General features: G+C 40.8%; 1 protein-coding gene across 6 annotated transcripts in view; it reads right to left on the bottom strand.

Annotated features, from left to right (window-relative positions):
• The window catches only part of SORBS1 (sorbin and SH3 domain containing 1), a 229,870-nt gene that overhangs the window by 164,166 nt on the left and 44,706 nt on the right, over positions 1-20,998 (bottom strand). For 2 of the 6 annotated variants that reach the window (XM_054205021.1, XM_054205022.1), the window contains exon 4: positions 14,541-14,640. The gene's annotated coding sequence lies outside the window, so the exon portion shown is untranslated. The other 4 variants (XM_054205020.1, XM_054205032.1, XM_054205026.1 and 1 more) reach the window with 3 other exon arrangements.

Genomic DNA, 20,998 nt, shown 5'->3' with positions numbered 1-20,998 from the left:
AGTTCTTACTGTTTGGTTTTAGCACCAAGATACAGGCTAGCATTTTTACAGAAGTTCACAACCATCATGTAAAGCTCTGTGCATCACATTTCTCAGCTAATTAGAAATAAAACATGAGCAACATGATTTAAGTCTAATAATCACTCACTCGGTACCATAAGCAGAAACACTGATGGCTAGTCATTTGCCCCATTCATATCTATTTGTTATACAATGGGGCACAGTGAACAAGGAATTGTAATAGGAAACAGTCTTTGGAGCCTTTGTTTCATTTTTCTAAGTATAAATAATTTTTATAGAATTTACAGAATTTTTATATTTTTTATAAGAAAACAAGCACAGCCTTGTGATTAAAATATTGATACTGTTTTTAGAACTGTGTTCCAGACACCACCTTGCAAACTGAAACAATAAATGATGCATATTTTAAGAACACTTTTATTAAAAACTTACCACTACTAAGTATACCCAGGCTTGAAGGTCTGTTCTGTCCTGTGTGTCAGTCTTAGCGTCAGTAACGTAGCCATCTTTCTGTGAAGCTGTTGTTAGTTTCTTTTCTTTTTAAGTACTTTCAGGCATTTTTTCTATGATCTATCTCATGATTGAATGAACAGCGTACTATTTATTAAAGTCTTCACAGAGGAAGTCTCACAAAACTATGCAGACTGCTGTGAAAGAGAGTCTGTGGGTTTTCTACTGCTAGCTTGGTCTCATACCTATCTGAGGCAGGAGAGGACTCACTACCAAACATGCAAACTGTCCAATGATGCCAGGTCAAAGACCAAAGCTAAGGAGGAAAAGTTAGCAGCCCGCCAGGCCTCCTCTCATTCCTCACACAAGAGTCCACATCAACAGCACTATGCCCCATCGCCTCTCCGTCCTCCTCCGAGCCTTCCCACTCCCACTCATCTCGCTTACTTAGTCCAACAGCATGCTGGGTCAATGCTGTCTCTGGCATATTTGCACAAGGCCTACTGTTACGAGGACTTTGATCTTAGTTGGTGCCAGTGCTGTATGAATCCAAGCAATAAAATAGAACTCGCTGCAAAAAAGGTCAAGAACACCTAACAAATACAATGTTTGTATTATAGCACTGCCGTATGTGTAACGAAGCACCACTTTGAGGAGAACCACAACACAATTTGTACAGGGCTTCAAGACATCAAGATGTTAGAACCGCAAGCAAAGACCGTAGAGGTATTCTGTTGACATGCTCAAGGTGCTAAATTCATATCCAAGTATCTTCAGTGTCTGAGGAAATGTGATTTCCAGGTTTGGGGTCTGATTCTATGATTTTTCATACATATACATAGTTGGCTGTAAAGATTTCTAACTCACAGATATGCTAAGAGATGGTGTCTAATAATATGGCCAGGTAGGGACACAAAGTATGAATTCTTCATGAATGTGTGTCTACCCTAGTCGCACAGTACCATGCTACCCTTGCTTGGTACATCTCAATTTATACTAAACTTCTAGCAGTAAACTTTCTGCCATACAGATTTGCATTTATTATACATTCATACAACATCTTGCATAAGGGGAGCACAAATTTGCTGGACATATAAATATACAACATATGTAAAAAAAATAAAAAATTCTTTGGTTACTTACCCAACAAAACAGAATCAGAGAGCTACTGTAGAGAAAGCAAGAAGAAACCGAAGCAAAGATCCATTGAGGAAACAAATATTTACACAATCTTTGTTCTTTTTTAATCTTTTCTAGGAAGCCATGTAAGTTCTTAGCATATATTGTGATTAGTTTTTCTTTTGTTGTTGTAAACTCTTAGAAGAAGAAAAGTATCAATAGATAAGATAAAAAGATAAAAAATAAAAAGGTGTAAAACATTTAGTGGGTTCTTTTAATAATTAATCAGCCTAAGAGCTTTCAGTCTAGCTGTACTAACAGCACAGCCAGACCTTTCAAGAGAAGAAACAAAACTAAATATCTAGTCACCTATTAAAATGTGTTATCAGAGTGCTATTTCTAGGCATTTGAATGTCACACTGCACCAGGAGGAACTGCGATAACTAATCATTTTTTCCTGAAGCTGTTACTCAGCTGCCTCCTATCATGACCATACAAAATTCAACACGGAGTTAAGCAAAAGACTACCAACCTCACTTCAATATCCACCAAGTGTTTGCAGAGCTCAGTGCTGCACGACTGGCCACTCTCTTAGTACATTATGTTCTGTGACTGGCTTATCCCGAAAACACAAAAATGGATTTCCATGGGGATGAGAGGTACTTCAAGTGCCAATAAATTCTACCCAAGTTTTTGAAAAAATAACCATTTATAAGAGCAACACTTTATTCCATAAAATTCCACAAAATCATCCAATAAAAGGGAGTTAGAAGTACCATGACTGCAAAGACATGTCTTACTCGAGCAACCGCTTGCAAATAGTTTTCCACAGTATTTAGAGAGCTCAGAGAGAGCATACCACAAAAAAGAAAATGGAGAGTAAGGAACAGACCTAGTACAATCTAGTACTACCCCCTGCTTAAAAAACACCAATGATAAACGCATACATGTAAATTCACCTAGACTGCAACAGTTTTGCAAATCTGTCATTGTTTACCATAAATGCTGTGTAAGCTCTCAGATAAATTGATCTCAATATTTTTGAGGGATAATGACAGCTATAATTCCAAATTAGATCAAATAAGATTCTGGCCCAATGCAGATCTCATTGCTTTTTCTTAGCTCTTCTAAACTGTGGGCTTGAGCTAAGTAAGGGCTAACACTATCTTACATGTTATTACTGCTATTGACGTCGCTGGGCAAAATTCCAAGTGCACAGTTCCTAAATCTGGCCTTTCTCTCTTAGGGTCTCACATGACTAACTGGCCCTGCTTGACTCAGAGAACCATGCCTATGATTATAAAAGGCATTTGACTGTGAGGGCCATTAAGCTTGGCCTTCCTGCAAGGGCACCACTGGTATCTCTTGTAACAGCAACGCTGCAGGTGCTGGAAAGTGGGCTGAAACTCACAAAACTCATAATAATAACTGAACAACTGCTACTTTTGACCTTTATGTGCTAGGATCAATACAGACATAGAAACAAATAAAAATGGACTTATATTCTGTTATCGGCCACCCTTTCCACATGGTCATCTTCATCCTAATTGCGTTCATCTTGCTCTAGGAAAAATATAACTTCTGCTCCTTGTGTGAATGAGTGTTGCAGCGTTTATTCAAAACCAGAATAGGCTTCTGGTCTTGGGGCATATTTCATTCATATTATGTAAATAATTGATTCTTTGAAAGACCAGAATAGTTATAAATCAAACCTGTAGGCAAACTACGTTTTCATGCATGCTGCAATTTCCTGTTTTCCCATTTTGATGGAGGCATTGAAAGCCCCCAGCCGTTACAGTACTGAATAATCTTCTCTTGGTTCTCAGGACAGAGGAAGCGGAATTATTTCAGAAGTCTTCCTAACAAAGAATAATTTTAGCAACAGTTTGCTTTCTGTGATAAGGACACTCACTTCAAAGTTTTTATTGTTTATGAAGAGGGCAAACATCAATAAACTGTCACAAGATTGGCTATGGATATAAAAGATAATTTCTTGTGGAAATTGCTTCACCTCTCCACATCTCATTTCCTTCAGCTGTAAAGTGATGGCAGAGTTGTCTGCCTATGCTGGCATCTGTAGATAAAAAGCAGATTTAGTGCTACACTACAATTCTGCTGCTAGAGAGACTTCACACAGGACATGCAACAAACTTGCCTAAAAATCAATCCAGATCATCTCCTCTTATTGTGAATGGGTATGAAACCCAAACACCCAGTTTTACATTGTACACATTAGACAGGTGTAAAAGTAAAGGAAGAAAGAGAGAGAATAAAAAAAACTGACTGACATACAGGCATTCACACACCCAAATTCAGATATGAAGTATCTGATCTGAGAAGCACCTCACAAACCAGTTTTTCTACCTAATTATTCTCATATATTTGTTTTTCTAAACACATTCCAACGAACAGCATCTATGATGCAGGGATCCAAAATTACTTAATCATGCTTCATGACATCTTAGTGAGACCATGAGAAGACATATATAAGGGTATTATTCCTTCTAGAATTTAAATGGCATTCCTCTCTGGGATGGCACATAGCGTCTGTTCAGCAACCACACACAACAAGGAGAACGAGGCATAAATGTATCTAGTTAGCGGAGTTATTACAGAGTGGCCGACCATCACTACCTGAGCTGCAGTTTCGCATGGATCAATTTTCATGCAAAAAGAACTGCAGAGTGCTAAAGAACCCAAGCACACATGGCATCAGTACGACACCTTCTTTGAAAGACACCTCCAGTAGCACATTTGCCTTCACTGCCATGCTTGGATAAGCACTGTCTTAGCTGAGTGAGAAGACATAGCATCATCACTTCCCAAACCCTCTCCTTTAACTGATCCAAATACCAAGTCAGTCCAAAACCTGCTTACATTGTGGCATGTCGAATGGTCACAGTATAGTCTACACAGGAACAGAGGCTGAAATCAGAGTGAAGTCGAAGGTCAGGTTCATAAATTCCTATTTGGATATACAGACTAAGTGCAAATCACCACAGAAAAAGTGAAGGGACGCATCTGGGTAGCCAGCATTGTTGAAAACCCAGGCTTTCTGTTAGGCTCCTACTTCAGAAATCCCAAGCAGCATGTAAAAGCCCCAGCATATTCTTTTACACAGTAAGAGCAAAGAATAAAACAACATACCCATGACTGGGAACTTCAAAAGCCTGAATTAAAAACAATTTTCAAAGAACACTGAACATTATCCTTGCTGCCAGTGCATTTCCCAATGCTGAATAAATCCAAAGCAAAAATCTCACCAAAAAAAAAAAAAAAAAGCTTCTCTGCTAAAAACATCTTGTCTGCTTTTAAAGGCGCAAGTAGTTTCCATAATCCTATAGGTAGCCTCTGCTCTGATATAAATTACACTAAGCAATGAAAGTGCTGACCCTGCCTTAACACTTGCACCACAAACAACACACACTGTACAACCTAATTCCGTAATGCTCATTCACATATATAGCTCCACAGAAGTTAATGGGATTATGGAAGGGATTGGAGACTTCAGGATCTGACCAACAGAACCTCTTTGGCTTACTGCAAAGGACTCAGCAAAGAGAAACACGATGATTGTTCATCCATCTTAGGAGATATATATACTACAGTCTTCGCTCAAAACAAAACAAACAAAAACATCAGCAGCACTGCTTTGCTACCCCCATCTGCCCTGTTCTATAAGAGACCAAAGAAGCATTTAGTGAAGCTAAAGACCAGAAAACTGAAAAAAGTTTCAGTTGTTATCAGAGAAACAGATAATTAACCACTGTAGCTCTCTGCTGCAGGATGGCATTGAGACAAAGCATTCTGTAGTAGTTTCATCAATTAATTAGCACATTGTATACAGTAACACATCAGAATAAATGGATTCTGTGACCAACATCTGCTGCCATATCTTAACAGCAACCGGAGTGTCTGCACACACATGCATGCACCCAAGTACACATACAGAGAGCACATTCTTAAAAATAGGACATGTAATTTGCACGAAGGTTTAACATTCCTGTTTCTTCCCCAGATTCTACCTTTGCAAAACCAGTAAACTTGTAATTCAACATTTGCAGAGTGCTTCGAAGTTTCTCTGAGCTCTCCTTTCCCGCCCCCCCAAATATTTTCCCTCCCCTACAAACAGAAAACACAAGAAGAGACCTGTTTATCACATGACCTTCCTTTGGAGGAATCCTTACATTTGTACTCTCTGAATCACTTACATATTGAAGAAAAAGTAAACTGCAAATAATATTTACATGAAGCACTCTATTCTTACCTTCCTGTCTTTTAGGTTAGCCTTCTGGGCACATGAAATTTACTAGGTGCTCTTTCTTTCTTCTTGTAGACAGTTTAGGCATGAGCTTGTCTGTATGTGTGCGCTTCTGTTTATGTTTACAAAAAATCTGATATATTTCAAAGAAGGCACACTTGCTGTGCTTTGACTGCCTAAATATCACCACTTACGTATTTTTACAGTATTATCAATCAATATGGCTTTATAGAACAGGATTATCTTTAAAAATAACTACTCATATTTAAAGATAATAAATATACTTACTGAACAAGAAAAGGGGAGCATAAAAGAAATGGGAGCCATTAGGGACGCTAATGTGACACATACATATTTTCTGTATGTCTATATGTGCAGCAGAACCAACATGGTCCAGCCTTTAGAAGTCAAGAGATACTAATTCTCCTAGTAACCTTGAGCAAGCTAAACCTCCCCTTGCCCTCCCGTACCTTCTAGGTAGAGAAGCTGCCTGGGACAGATAACTGTTTCTTTTTATGACGTGGCAGCAACTAATACAAGAGAGAACAATCTTTCAGTAGCATAATCCATAAAAATGAAACACTAACGTACCAAATATTGCCCCAGACCAGCAGCAGTACCAGGCAGAATAAAGAAGCAGCAACTACAAGTAAGCAAACCCTGATCTTTGTGTAGAAGAGCAAAGAGCGCATTCTGCTTAGAACAAGCCCCACCAACAATCATCTGGGCTCCACTCTAATACCCTTGATTTGGGGGACTATGATGAGTACCCATACGTGGAGGTGTAGCAACCACGGCACTGACACAAGCATAGGGCACTTAACTGGTTAAAAATCAAACATGGGTAACAGCAGGAGCACAGGCAGTTTTGCTGAAATGAGATCTGCACAGCAGGGCAGGCATGGCTTTTCTTCATTACCCTAATAGCCTAATAAATAAATAAGGGATAGTTGTGTCCATGGTAATCACGCTGGTGATTTTTTTTCTTCCTTTCCAGACACCTTAGGAGAGAGGCAGCCATACCAGGGCTGCAGAATCTGATATGCAAATAAAAAACTGAGACCTAAATGAAGCCCCTTCTGTGATAGGATTTAATTAAAACTACTGTGAATTCTCAGACATCTAAACCATCTACCATTCATCAGGCACCAGTGATACCTGAAGCTGTTGCAAATTATTTTTTACTCCTAAATTTCTTATGAACAGATGGCAAAAGGTATTTACACCTCTGCATAGAAGCACACAAAATAAAAGTCCTCAGAAACGACAGAGTGATGGAGACTAACCAGTAGGCTCTTCACTTAAAGACACAACGGTTTCATTCCCAGCTTCTGCTTTATCCAAACTACAGCAAGTGTTGGCTTCCTAAAGTAGAGTCTTCTCAGCATGTCACACGCAGGGCAGCATCCATGCGCTGCTGACTTGGTAATTGCATTATCTGCAGCTGCTGATGAATGAACAACTGTAATGCATACATCCTGGGTTTAGCTCTCTCGGGACAAGGAGATACAGACTCCCCATACCAGATTCACTCAGTTTGCCGAGTCCGGAGGCACACAGAAAACGCCCGTGTGCATTCCCTCTAATTTTAAAAGCAATGTTGCATTATGCTCCCCCTTCCCACTGACAGAAAAATAACATTTCTATTTACAAGCACGAGAAACTCGTTCCCAAATCTACTTCCCTGCATCTGCAACGTATTTTCCCCGCAAATAACATGGCTTGAATAAAGGCTTGCAAAAATTGTGGTGTAACACCAACCGCATCTCCAGATATCAGGAAAAAAAAAAAGAGAGAGAGAGAGAAAGAGGCGCTAATATCCCACAGCATAATGGCCCTTTAAAGAACACCTAGTCCTTATGGGTATAAATAATCCCAAGAATAAAATGGAGCCAAGGCGATTTTCATTACAGAGAGGGGTGGGACTGACCAAGCTGCCAGGGTCTGCGAAAGCCCCGGCTGCTCCGAAAAGTTAAACGCGCAGAGGAGCTTACCTTGGAGAGGCAGCGGCGGCGGCGGCAGCCTCCCTCCCCGCCTGCCTGCCCGCCCGGCCGGGACGCCGCAGCCCCGCCGCCCCGCTGGCCCGGGCCGTGCGGCCGCCGCTCCCCCGGCAGGCGGCGCCGCCGCCGGGACCCGCCCCCCGCCCGCCAACCACCCGCTCGGCGCCGGCACCCAGCGAGCCCTTTCCACCGGCGCAACGGGAAAAAGGAAAAAGAAGGGCCTGCGCTTCCCAATCGCGGGGGGGGGGGGATAAAAAAAATAAACACCACCCAAAGCCAGCCCTGAGGAAGGCGGGAGCAGAGCGGCGGCCCCGGCGCGGGGGGATGCGGCAGCCCCTCGCCCGACCTGTTGCTTGTGTCGGTCGGTGCTGGCTCCCGGGGTGGTGAAATCTGCTGAGGGTTGAGGGCTGGGAGAGCCCTTTGTCGGTTCGGATAGGTACGAGGCTTAGCGAGCGGGAAATGAAGGGATTTTTCAATGCAGCCATCGTTGTATTGATTGTGTGTAATACAAATCACGGGGAGAAAAAAGGAGGAAGAGATGAAGGAAGGGGGAAGAGATGACACTGATCAATCACCGAATGCTTCATCTGTGAAAAAAAGATCGAATAGAAGAGAGGGGAAATCCCTAACAAATCCCTGCCTCATTCACCCTGCAGTGCATGGGATTAATATTACCATTTAGGTTTCATTGATGCTTAGGGCACCGCTCCTGAATTAGCTCAGGTGCTCTGTGAAAGTGAGGGAAAGCCAGTCCATGCTCAAGGGCGTACGCACAAAACACATAAAGGCACCAACCCATGTAAGGCCTGACTGTGCTGCCTTTGTGTAAGGAGGAAACACAGTGGACATAGAATTTCATCCTTCTCAGGCTGTCCTGACATCTCGTGTTCTTTTTTTTGTCTTCAGCAGTTACAGTTCTATTTTCTTTCTTTTTCACCTTCAAAGTTCTTTTTGTCTTTAATATATTGACAGCCAGAGGAATCTAGTTTATTTGTCTTTACTTGAATACTACCCACAAACCAAAAATATCACCAAATAATTCAAACCAATTGCAGAAAGAAATTACTTAGATCTCTATCCGTAAATTGGTTTGAGAAAAGATCAAACATAGTTTGGCTACAATTGCCAGAAGACTCAAAGGAAGTTTAGCACCAAACTTTGCTCCCTCTAAAAGCACACTAACCTCACAAGGGCAGCTGGAAAAACCTCCGTCATTTCAGAGAGATGAATGTGTACAAAAGGCAGGCTAGCTGCCTTCCAGATGGGGACCGGAAGTTCGTGGCGGTGATGCCGAGCAGCCCTCTGCTTCTTGCAATCCCCAGGAGAGTGGAACGTGACTGTCATCTCAGAGCAGAATGGACAGCCAGGGAATCTCAAGTCTGAAATCCAGCTTGCGCAGAAAATAAATGGTATGGCAAGTGCTCTTGCCACACCTGTCTGTTTCTCTCTCATCCAACGGAGAGAAGGGCGATAAAATTTGTGGCATCCTGCCAAAACCATTGAACCCGCTTAGGCATGAAACCTCGTATTACCCAGGCTGAGTACTATCAAGGCGAAAAAAAAAGGTTGACATTTTATTCACTGATATTCCCACCCCCAAAAAATAAAGACTCATTGCATCATAAGAATAGCATTCTGTGAGAATAACGGAAAGCAATACCTGGGGTTAACCTATACAGCTGAAATGCTCATTTTCAATTTAGAGACTTACTGAAGTGCAAAATGTGTGCGTGTGTGTGTATACATCTCCATGCAAAAGAGGCAGAGCCAGGGATCAATGTAGGTAGACAGACAGTTAATCACCGTAGCCTTGATCTCTCCTGACCTGTTCAGGGTCTGTAGGAGTTGTTTGCCTGTCTCTGCTCTTGAAGCAGTGCTTCTAAGGACCAGCTTGAGTACCTTTAATTTAAGTAGATTGGGGATTTGCTGGTTCATCCCTGGACCCTGGAATGTCAATCCACCGATCTAGAATAGCTGTTCTGTTCCAGGCCCTTGCATGGGGAAGGCAGACAGGTGCTTAGTGGGACAGGTTCATCGATCAGGCAGGTCGACCAGTAGCACAAAGCAAAGCTGGCTGTGCCCTTCCACTGCGTTAGTGCCTCTCAGTGCAAGAAGTCCTGGACTACACTTTTTATCTGCACTGTTAAAGTACCACTCCTGCTATCCTTAGAAAGATTATACAGCTGCTTATGGTCCCTGTACAGCACTACAAATGAGTTGATGGGGTCACAGGGAATGCACAAATGAAGGTCTTTTCTGCGTGCAACAGAGGAGTCAGGTCTGTTATGATATAAGCTTAGCATTTACACAGCCACCAAATTAGTTCCACCCACAACAGCAAGCAACTGCAAGTCAAACCATGAAGAAATTATGATTTTCAGTGAAAGAATACTTACATACATGACCCAATTTTCAAAACCTATCGAGCTTTTCTGAACATCCACCTAAATAAGAGCAGGCATCTTTCAAAAAATGCTCAAAAAACAAGCCTGCGCCATTTAGCTCATACAGATAAAAAAGCCATCAAACCATACTCGGGCTATCTGTGAGAGGCCAGCATTTCCCTTGTAACAGAAGAGGGCTTTGTACCTTACTGCTGCCAGCAGGTGACTTTGCAGATGCTCATCTGCTAAGCATTTTGTAAATAGCAAACATTTGTCTTCTGAAATGCCCCATCTTCCTGCTCCACTCAAAAGCAGGAAGCCTGCCTTCCTGCTTGTGCCCCTGCTGTATTTATAAAAATGCATGTAATTGACTGTTATGTTACTAGCAGCCAAGGTAGTAACGTAACAGTCAGTCTAAGATGACACATGAACATGAGAGCCTGAACACAAGTATGTGGCAGGGCCAATCATTTCGTTAGGAAGTGAACTCAGCCCTTCCTGCGAGGAGCTGTGTTACCAGAGGGAGCAAATCTTTCATCACAAAGTTACTGGTTTGAATCCAATGCAGAGGCAGCTCAGGCTGAATGAATGGATATTCCCCACTGAGACTGCATCCTCAGCAAACTGCCCCAGAGAGCAAGGACTGAACTCTATTTTTCTCTTGAACGGTGGCTCTCGAAGACAAGTACAAGGAGGAAACTAACACTGCCAATACTTCAGGTAGAGGCCTGTAAGAACAACTAATAGCCTTCACAGTAATACCAATTGACAGGCATCCTTCTTTTTAAAGGTTTTTTTCTGTGTGCAAATACAAGGACTGCACCACACTTAAAACCCTGAGACATTACCCAGGTGCTTTGGAATTTTAATGCTAATCTAAATACCCTCACTGGAACAAGATAAATGTAATGGCTAAATAACTGGTATGAGAAAACAGAGATAAATGGATTATGGGGCAACACAGACAAAAAGCATTCAAAAGTATAGCAGAACCCTTCTTACTAGAAAGACTTTGGCTACACTGCATGTTTGCTTCCACACCCCCTTTCCACTGAAATTTTGAACTGAGTTTACAAAAAAAAGTGACGCTTCACTAGATAGCTAGCATTTGAGTCCACATCCTGGTTCCAGGAGCTGTGATAGCTCCCTTGAAATTTTTCTCTGTTCCCACAAACCATGTAACTTGGTAGATTCTTAATGACAAACGTTCATATGTAATAAATATATAGGCACAAATACTCCTAACTTCCTGAAGTTTGTGGGACTTCTGTGATATTTCATGATGATGAGAGTTATCATATTGACCAGGAAATTCCCAAACCATGCTTCTAGATTATGTCAAAGGAAGTACACATTAAGGCTTTGCACAAACAGGCCCACTGCTGCCAGTTAGTGCTGGAATGGGGATCCCCTGCGTGAGGTGGCATGGGAACTAGATGAGACAGACCTTGCTAGCAGCATGCTGTCAGTGATGTGAAAGGAAGAAAAATCCTGGCTCAACTCAAACCCAGATAAACTTTCCACAGCACTAAAGCAACACTATTTTTTTATTAGTAAAATAAATTTTTTAAAAACAAAATCTGTGACACCACTGATCCCAAACCCTGCCGTTTCCATAGCCATAGTCTGAGCAAAAGCGCATTTCGAGGGTGACCTATCCCACTTCATAAGGCAGCAGTTTAGACAAGCAAATCAAGTGTTGTAACTCAGGTCAGCCTCTCAGTGTCACAGCCTCAATGCAGGTATACTGACCCCAGGCCCCTCTTCTGGGCTCCCACCATTCACCAGCACGCTATTTAAACCAGACACAAAGTCATGCTGATTCTGTGAAGGCATCCAGACAGAGCAACTGCAACATTTTCCAAAGGCAAAATCATAGACTGTAGTGAAAGGGAAATTGTATTGACTTTTTGCATTGCTAACACGGGATTTGCAAGCACACAGGCTATGTTTGTTCAACCAGAGTTGAAAAGAAAACCAGAATCATATGAAACATCCCTCTAATCCATGAACCCAGTGAACAGGATGGCCCCAGCTATTGTGTCCGTACATATGGCTTGGGGTCCTTAATCCTTCAAATTATTGGCATGGTGCGCTTGTACTGTGACAGCTCTTTCAGATCTTTTCCCATCTCTATTGTTTTGTTTTCTGCTTGAGTAAATAGCAGGGCAAAAGTGAGACACATTTGTTTTCTGCTGTCAGGATGAATGGCCTGGATCTTCACCACCCTGCTTTTTCTGTCGACACTGTACCTTGGCTAATGCATATGAGCAACCATCAAGGAAGGAGTCCTCTCCCATTTAGTCTTGTATGAAAAGTGCAGTGTGGAAATGATGGCATGAAGAACAAAGCTGTCAAGGATGAGAGCCAAAAATACAGAAAAAAACCTAAAAGCCGGAATCCACCTTATTTACATCACAGATCACCATTCGTATCACAGTGAGCAAATGCAAAGTGAACAAATTGCCGATGGAGAAATTGGGGCAAAGAATGGCAATATGACCATGGTCACCCCACATCCAGTGGCAGAGCAGAGAAGAGAGGCCAGGTTTTCTTAGTCCTGATTTCACCATGTATCCACTAGGCAGCACTGCCTTGTTTTTGCATCAGAATCATTACAAATTATTAAACCAGGATTATGGTGATTTATACCACCTTTACACAGACAAACAGGGGAAACAGAGAAACTACACTGTGGAAAGGTTGAGCTACGAGGTGATCTTGAACAGCTCAGAGACCTTGTGTCACAGTTTTCAGCCTTGTCTGTGGTAAACACTGCAGGCTCCCAGCTGATATGGGAGGGCTCAAGACAGCGTTGTCTTCTGGAAATCCTTTAGAAAAAAAGATTTTAACTCATTCAATGAGCAGCCCTTATTTGCCCTCAAAAGACTCTGATTTACTTTTAAACCATTTCAGACTCTCTAGAGAGTCCCACTACCTTTATTCTTCATAATATACTGTAAAGAACTGTGATTCTTGTTGGTATTGACAGTAAAAAGGGAAGAAAGCAGCATTCTGATTGTGCTTGCTCTAGAGAAATAGGACAAAGATAACCTTAGCATCTGTTGTTATATTCCGAATCCCAGGAGGAATGAGGGGTCTGAATGCTAGTTTAACACTTCTGTTGCTGGGAACTATGTAAAGGGAACAAGCAGGCTCTGCAAGCTAAGAGAGTTTTCTTCTGTGCAGAGATAAAGTTTGACTTTTCCTTCTCTGTCTTCCACCATTACAGCCTATTCCTTCTCTCTGTCTGGTAGACAGGGTGGTATGGAGAAGGATGTATAGGCGTAATTATTCAGAGTCCTGGCTTTGTTTCCAGCTTTGCAACTGCTGCACGCAGCCCTGTACAAAACACTTGTCCACTCTATCACATTGCCCATATTTCCAGCCCCTTCAATTCAAGTAGGGGCTGCCACACATACCAGCGTCCACAGACATGTTCCCTGTCCCTAATGCAGAAAGTCAAGAAAGTTTTGGTCTCAAGTCTGAGTCTATCGCAGACCATATGTGCAAGAAATCCATGCTGCCTCAAAGGGAGCGTTTTGCTGTGCAGTTGTGACAGGGTTGGGGGGCATATGTTTCTGCCTAGCCTAATTAATCATTAAACCATTTCAACGACTGATTCCTCTTTGACAGGTTATGCAGGGTTATTCACATCTATAAATGTATATACGCACATATACACGTGTACACACAGAGAACATTAAGCCATCTTTGTTAGTGAACCACAGCTCAGCATTTTAACAGGTAATGTTGTATTCCCCAATAAGATATAGATAATACTTAGAATAAGGTTTTCCATACAAATAGTAAAAATTTATGAACCTGGAATACTTTCATAAATGCATTATGATGACTACTTCAACTTTTTGTTATGAAGAATATTCTGACAACAGAACAGAATGTTTATAAGCAAATAATAATAACAACATTAAAGAGGTACAAAGAGAGTCTAAGTGTATTTCAGGTTTTAGTTTGAGCAATGCTAAACATATTTTTTCTTTCACTGATATGTTCTCATCTTATTCAGAATCCATAGGGACATCCCATCCTAAAGAGGGATCAGATCTGATCTAGGGAGCAAGCTTCATCAGTAGGGAGACTTTTCCCATCTATCTCTACGGGTAGCAAAATACCTTTATCTAGCTGGAAACTTAAGCTGGTGCAATGCAAAAGTAAACAGTGAGGAAAATGCTAAGCAATCAATAATACTGTGCAATGTCCATGACTAGCTGTAAACATATCTTCCCCAGATTGGCTGCCTTTGCTGTGATCCCCCTTTCCAAGATTCAATATTATTCCTACCTTAAAAGAGCAGAAACAGTCTGTGGCTCAAGACAATTCCTTCCCTTCCACTCGCAAAGGAACTGAGAGAGCTTTTCTGCCCATTCTTGCCCTGTCCACCCTGGAAAAGGAGAGTGAAGAAATGAAAACACTTTAAAAACCTGTAGGAGAAGGTGAGCTGTGTTGTTAGGGACACAATTTAAAAGTGAAATTGCTGAAAGAATGTAGGTTTAGAGACAGATTTAACTGTTTACATGGACAAATGGAAGAGCTAAAGTACAGATGTTAGAATTTTTCCTTCATTTCCTTCATTTAAGGCTGATTGCTTTGCATGAAATACCAATCCAGCTTCTGTAGCCTGATTTTTAATTTTAAATGCAAATTGAACTGAACAGATCTGGAAAAGTTCTGATAGTTCTTTTAGGATTTCTGCCTTCTTTGCATTTCTTTATACCTGTTTAAACCAAAAGATAGGTAAAGAAACAACCCAAGAGATGTGCTGAATCTAAACATCTTTAGAAATTAATAAAGAAAGAGAACCTAAGCTTATAACACTTTAGACCAAAGCCCATCACCAAACCTCACTGGCAGCCAGGTTTATTTCTCAGTATTTTCACTTGTAAAACTGAAGTCTTGAAAGCAATTTGGGAGAGGAGCAAAGCACTTATTCTCTGCTGGGATTTAATTTGCTTTCTGTCTGTATTTCTGTCAACCACAAAGAAATCTTTACCTATCCACAGCGAGCCTAAAACATTTGCAGTGTGAAGGAACTGAGCACAGCAACACTGAACAGAAACAAAGAAACAAAAACCTCAACAACCCAGAAACAAAGCTAAGGTTGAAAAAAGTAGCATTAGAAAAATCAGATTCCTTCATCTCTCATTCATCATAGAGATTTAAGCTTGTGCAGAACATTAGATCTAAGTTCGGATCTATCTTGCATAAAGAATCGTAATAAATAGTGGTAAACTTCACACTCAAATGTTGAAATCATCATCATAATCATCTTGCTTTACATTAAAGGCATTTTGGAGCATCACTGAACTAATATTCACAGTCCAGCTACTGCACAGATAGATTTTTTTTTTTTCAAATTTTTTTTTTGGCAAAGAATAAAGTAATATGGTGTGAGTACTCCCCCTTTCCACCTTAAAATTTAAACTAAAATAACTTGGAAAGCTTCACTCAAAAGCCCAACTCAAAATATCCTCTAGGGGACTTGTTTAAAGCTGCAGAGTCCTTCTCCATTCCCAAGCTCCCAAAATACTCCATTTTCCACCAGGGCAGCCTCTTATCCTAATGGTTGAACTTTTAACACGAAACCTGTATAATGCCAGGGACAGAGTAAAGCAGTACTCCAGGTATTTGTCCTTTGACCAATTTAACTGAAGCTGGGAACATTAACTCCTGCTGAGTCCCAGCCTGTCATGGGTAGCCTGCTTTCAGTACCCACTTTACTTCTAGGCCTTTGTATTCTTCATGGCAGATTTAAGTGTAATGCCTTGTTCACTCATCCCCTTTCTCTTTCAATTCCCAAAACTATCAATGTAATCCGCACTCGGAAAATCAGGATTTTCTAGTCTTCTAAGTAGCCACTATCCCACCGAGGTAAATTAAGTGCTGTCCACAAACCTTGGACATGGACTTGCTTCCCAACAGCCGATCTACCAAGTGGCTTAAGCAAAGATACAGTATTAAAGTCCTAGGACAGAACACAGATCCTGCTCTGCTGCCCCTTCGACAGGATGTTTAATTCCAATTAAGGGGCAAAAAGGAAAAATGGGGGCAGTACTGTTTTAAAAGTTATCACAACAAGTCAACCAAAACTCTTGAGTCCTCACATTTGTGTTATGCTACATAGTCTATGTCTGTCCCAGTCTGAGACTTAAAACTGATGAGTGAGAGGTAAGCTGTGTATATGGAATCCCTAATGTTCTGAAGCGTTGAGATGATATCAAGTCATTGTGCTAGCATTTCTTTGAAACAAACACACAAATTATGGAGAATTACTGAAAGACATACCCTGAGCCACTGGGCTTTCACTATTATTTGTTTGCTGAATAAACTGCTCCACTCTGGGAGTGTCAGTGTGTTATTTCGTAAACACAAAGGATCAAAGAGCCACATCTTTATGACGTATGCTTTATAAGCATATAGAAATATTTCTGCTATGTAATTTGGGATACCCTTAATGAGCAATCTGGGAGTCAACTTTCCTCTGTAGCTTTCAAAGCAGTTTCAGATGGAAAGCAAAGCTCCTCATTTCTGAGACTCAGAAAATTAAATGACTGGCACACAGTCTAACACCAAGCTATGGGTCTGGGACAGCAATCCCGCTGTTCTGACCCCCAGTCTGAGGTCCTGTGCACCAAACGCTCCATTGCGGGACACTGACTGCAAGGTGTAATTATTTCTCTTAACGCAAATGAAGACATTTTTTGTATTCCAGAATAGAAATCTGTCCTGTCATACCTATGAATTACCCGGAAAACTCCCTTCATTATCTCCAAGTCATTAAAATAATCACAGTTTTATTTTGCAATCCCAGCACTTCCCTTAGTTGCTAAACTAGCACTTTCCTTTGGAATTGCACGGTATTTTAAGAAACCTATCTGTACAAAAGCCTTTGTCTGAGATCATTTATCAAAAGAAACCGTATCTATGACAAATAAATCAATAAACATTTAAAACAGGTAATATGGTGCAGCTGAAGGAGGGAGATACAGAGCTTCCCACCTAAAGATTATGAATATGAAACCCCATTGGGTCAAATAGTGACATAGATTGCTACTACTGGGGTATTTCAGTGGTGTGTTTGGAATATTGTCACTGTGCTTAGACTGTTTCAAGACTATTCCTAACAAATAAGCAGCTTCCTCATTTAGCTGGCACCTTGCTTGACAGACCCTGATGGGATGGACAATAGGAAAGAGCCTGAGTATCATTTGGCACACACACTGCAGAAGTGACGAGAGGATAACAACATTGGGGACCACTGGGTGAGGCCTGGAGGTACTGATTTAGATGCTGGACTACAATGATGAATCTCCTGTGCCAAGTCAGTCTGATTGCCATTATTACCCGGAAGCTTGGGGACAGATTTTTGTCCTCTGCATATTAACTAAGGGAATATATGCAAATGTAACAGGCATTAAAACCATCAGTCATAGTGCTTGCCTTAATAAATATATTTGGATACGGCATCCATACCACTCCTGCTTTACTGGCTGTAGCAACCATTTTAAGAGCATTGCCATGTGCCATTTTATCACACTACATACAAGGAGTGTACTCTGTTTTTTTCTTCAACAAGAACTTTACTGTTATTGATATAAGGACACATTCGCTAGCAATTTTGATAGTAGGACACAGTCACAGTCCAAGGTATGGACAAATATAAGCCTGCCAGATACATTCTTGTTTGAAAACCCGCATATGTATGTATGTTTGTATGTACGTACATATATATATTCTTGTTCCCATGCCACACAACGCATTATATAAAAATCATTTTACTTTGTGAACATCATCTTCTGGTAATGCTTGAAGCTACAGAGATTAAAGAAATTGCTCTGCCTTCCACTGAGCATTTAATTTGCCTGAATGTTAGCTGTTACGATAAACAGATTGTAATGAATGTGGTCTTGGAAAATTTAATCCATTTCTATTATTTCCTTGCAGCTTGTGTCTGTAAAAAGTGTTCGTTGGCTATGGAAAATTAGCTGCATAGAGTAGAGAGAGACTATCACTAGATTCCTAGCGCTTAAAAAAAATAGACACACATCCCTCCATGAGTTGGGTACACATCAACAGAATCATCCCATGCCTTCACCGACTAGGCAAATATAGTCTTTGGCAGGACAACAGTGCAACAGAGACTACTGCAGCAGAATCAGAAAGAGGCCATATTGTATATGGTGTGCAGAAAATGTCAGAAGTTAACTTAATCTGAATGCACTTTTCACGTAAATAGAAATTACTAGACTAGATGGTATAGAGAAAGATGTTTTAAAAGGACTATTGTCAATGACACAAACCCTGCTACATTGGGTTTTAAGAAATTAACCTTCAAAGGTTCCTAGAAGAAAATGTGATGCAAAGGATCACCTTGGCAAAAGGAATGGCTACTCTGAAGAGCAACTTTCAACCTCAAGATACAACTCCTGCCATTGATGCCAGCATTTCGGATGGAGCAATATTTGTGAACATGTTGAAACCTGATGCCAGCAACACACTTAATGATTATGCTGTGAAATGTTTTGTCATACCTTTGAGTCACAGCAGCAGGATTGTAGGCTGAGCTGTTTGTGCTGACAAAAGTCTCAAGGCTCAGCCTAGAAGCAGGAGATGAGAGGGAGTGAAAAGATTTTCCAAACCTCTAGCACCAAGCCAGCAACAGCTCTGGCCCGACACATTATGTGCTGAACAGGGCCCTGATGGGATTTTGTGCATGATACTGGCACCTGAGCTTCCTTCACCTGCAGAACATGGATGGATTGAGAGCACAATGAGAAAGGCCCCTCCAAAAGTAAGCACTTGGCAACACTGAATTGCACTTCCCTGGGGGCCCCAATGGGGTATGCAAAGCATGCACTGAAAATTAGGAAAGACTTTTTTGTTTCCTTATTCATTTTATGCTGCATACTTCTGTAAATTTATTTTTCTATCATTTCTAAATATTTATAAAGTTGTGTATATTCCTGAAATACAACAATGTCTTATTACACATACACCAATCTGGGTTACTACTATTAGGAAAGAGAAAGAAAATAATCGCAAAATTGCATTGGTGACATGCTACGTAACATGTTAATTCTCGTATTTTTACACAAACTTAATCCACTACAATTCATTGCTTTAACTTTTAGGAATCCTTAGGCAGGAGTATAAACATACAAAAATAAAAAGTAACCAGGATGTGTTAAAGTATAAATAGTTAGTACCGGGAAAACACCAGGACTCAGATTCTAGGCAAGTCACCACAGGCACCATGGAAAGGTCTAGCAGAAACTTCAGATTTTAATGTCTTTACTAGCTGACAACCTAAAAATGTCACAAACTTCAGAAACCCAGACCATGAAACCCAGAACTTTTCAGAAGTTCTGATTTGTTTTTTTATTGCACTTCAGCACAGTAATTATAGCAGGTGCCTATAAAAATCCAGTGTCACTTTGAATCTTTCTAAACCCTTGGCCTCGATGACATTCATCAACAGTAGATCGTACTCCTTAATTACATGCTGTGTGAATTTTTTTTCCTTTATTGCTACATCTGCACATTTCTTTGTGTTTTGTTGTTGTTCCATCTTTGCTGCAGCAGCCAGACACGTTACAAACCTTGAAGAACCATACAATTAGGCAACTTGGATGTTGGAAGCAACTGAACTGCTCAAAGCAACTACACGTTATTTATACACATCCTGGAATGTGCAAATAGATTTATATCACCTATGTGAAGCATATTTTATTTAAAGAACAATAGACCAAATCCCTGTCACATGAAACTCCAATTAAACTGACGAGGTTAACCTCAAGCTGGATACATATTAAAATAGATTCCTAAAGATATATTATCAACAGAGCTCTGACCTGATCTCCCTTTAAAATAAATCACCATGTTATCAGTTTCTGTGCAAAACCAAAAGTGCTCCACCCCCTCTCTCTCTCTGACTGTAAAAAGCTGCTCTGTACTAAATTAACAGGCGCCTTTGACTTCTCAGCCTTTGGAGGTTGTGTCTGTGTGTGGTCTGTTTACTCTGTGAAGTGTGACCAGAAACTCATGTGTGTCTGCCACATTTGCTCAACAGCCACCAGTGGCCCAGAGTATCGGCTGCAAAACAAGGTACACATGACAACAATTAATGGAGGCAGAGAAGTAAATGAACTAACTGCCTACGTCATGGAGGGAGCTTTGAAAGGGGCACAGAATGGAGGAGAATGAAGCATCCCTCAAGTTTGATAATGCATTCACAACTACCTGTAAATTAAGAGATAGCGCCTACTCCTAGAAGCAAGAAAAAACCAATTAGACAAACATATTATGACCAGGATCTATAATGAAATAAAAATAAAGAATATCATATCTGGGAAGATCATAATAAAAGCACCAGCTTCCTGGCAGTTCTCAAACTAGCAGTAGGGCTACTAGACTTTTACAGAGAGCTTCAAACAGCTGTTGATAAAGAAATAAGGCAAGAGTTGATAAAGAAATAAGGCAGGAGTAAGAAAAATAGTATTCCTTACGTTAATCTATAGAGTTCTGTGATGCTCCTTTGCAGATTGCATCTTTCACCCACAAATATCTACAAAATGTATGTGAGATACATGTACAAGAACACAGAGCTGTATACACAGAAATATGTGCTGTGATATGAATGTCATAGCTGACAAGATAAGTAGGATTCAGGCTTACTTTTAGAATCATAGAATCATAGAATTGTTAGGGTTGGAAGGGACCTTAAAGATCATCTAGTTCAACCC

Source organism: Rissa tridactyla, chromosome 6 (genome assembly GCF_028500815.1).
Source record: "Rissa tridactyla isolate bRisTri1 chromosome 6, bRisTri1.patW.cur.20221130, whole genome shotgun sequence".
Classification (NCBI taxonomy): Eukaryota; Metazoa; Chordata; class Aves; order Charadriiformes; family Laridae; genus Rissa; species Rissa tridactyla.
Note: the sequence above shows the minus strand (reverse complement) of the source record. Positions and strands in the feature narration are given on the sequence as shown.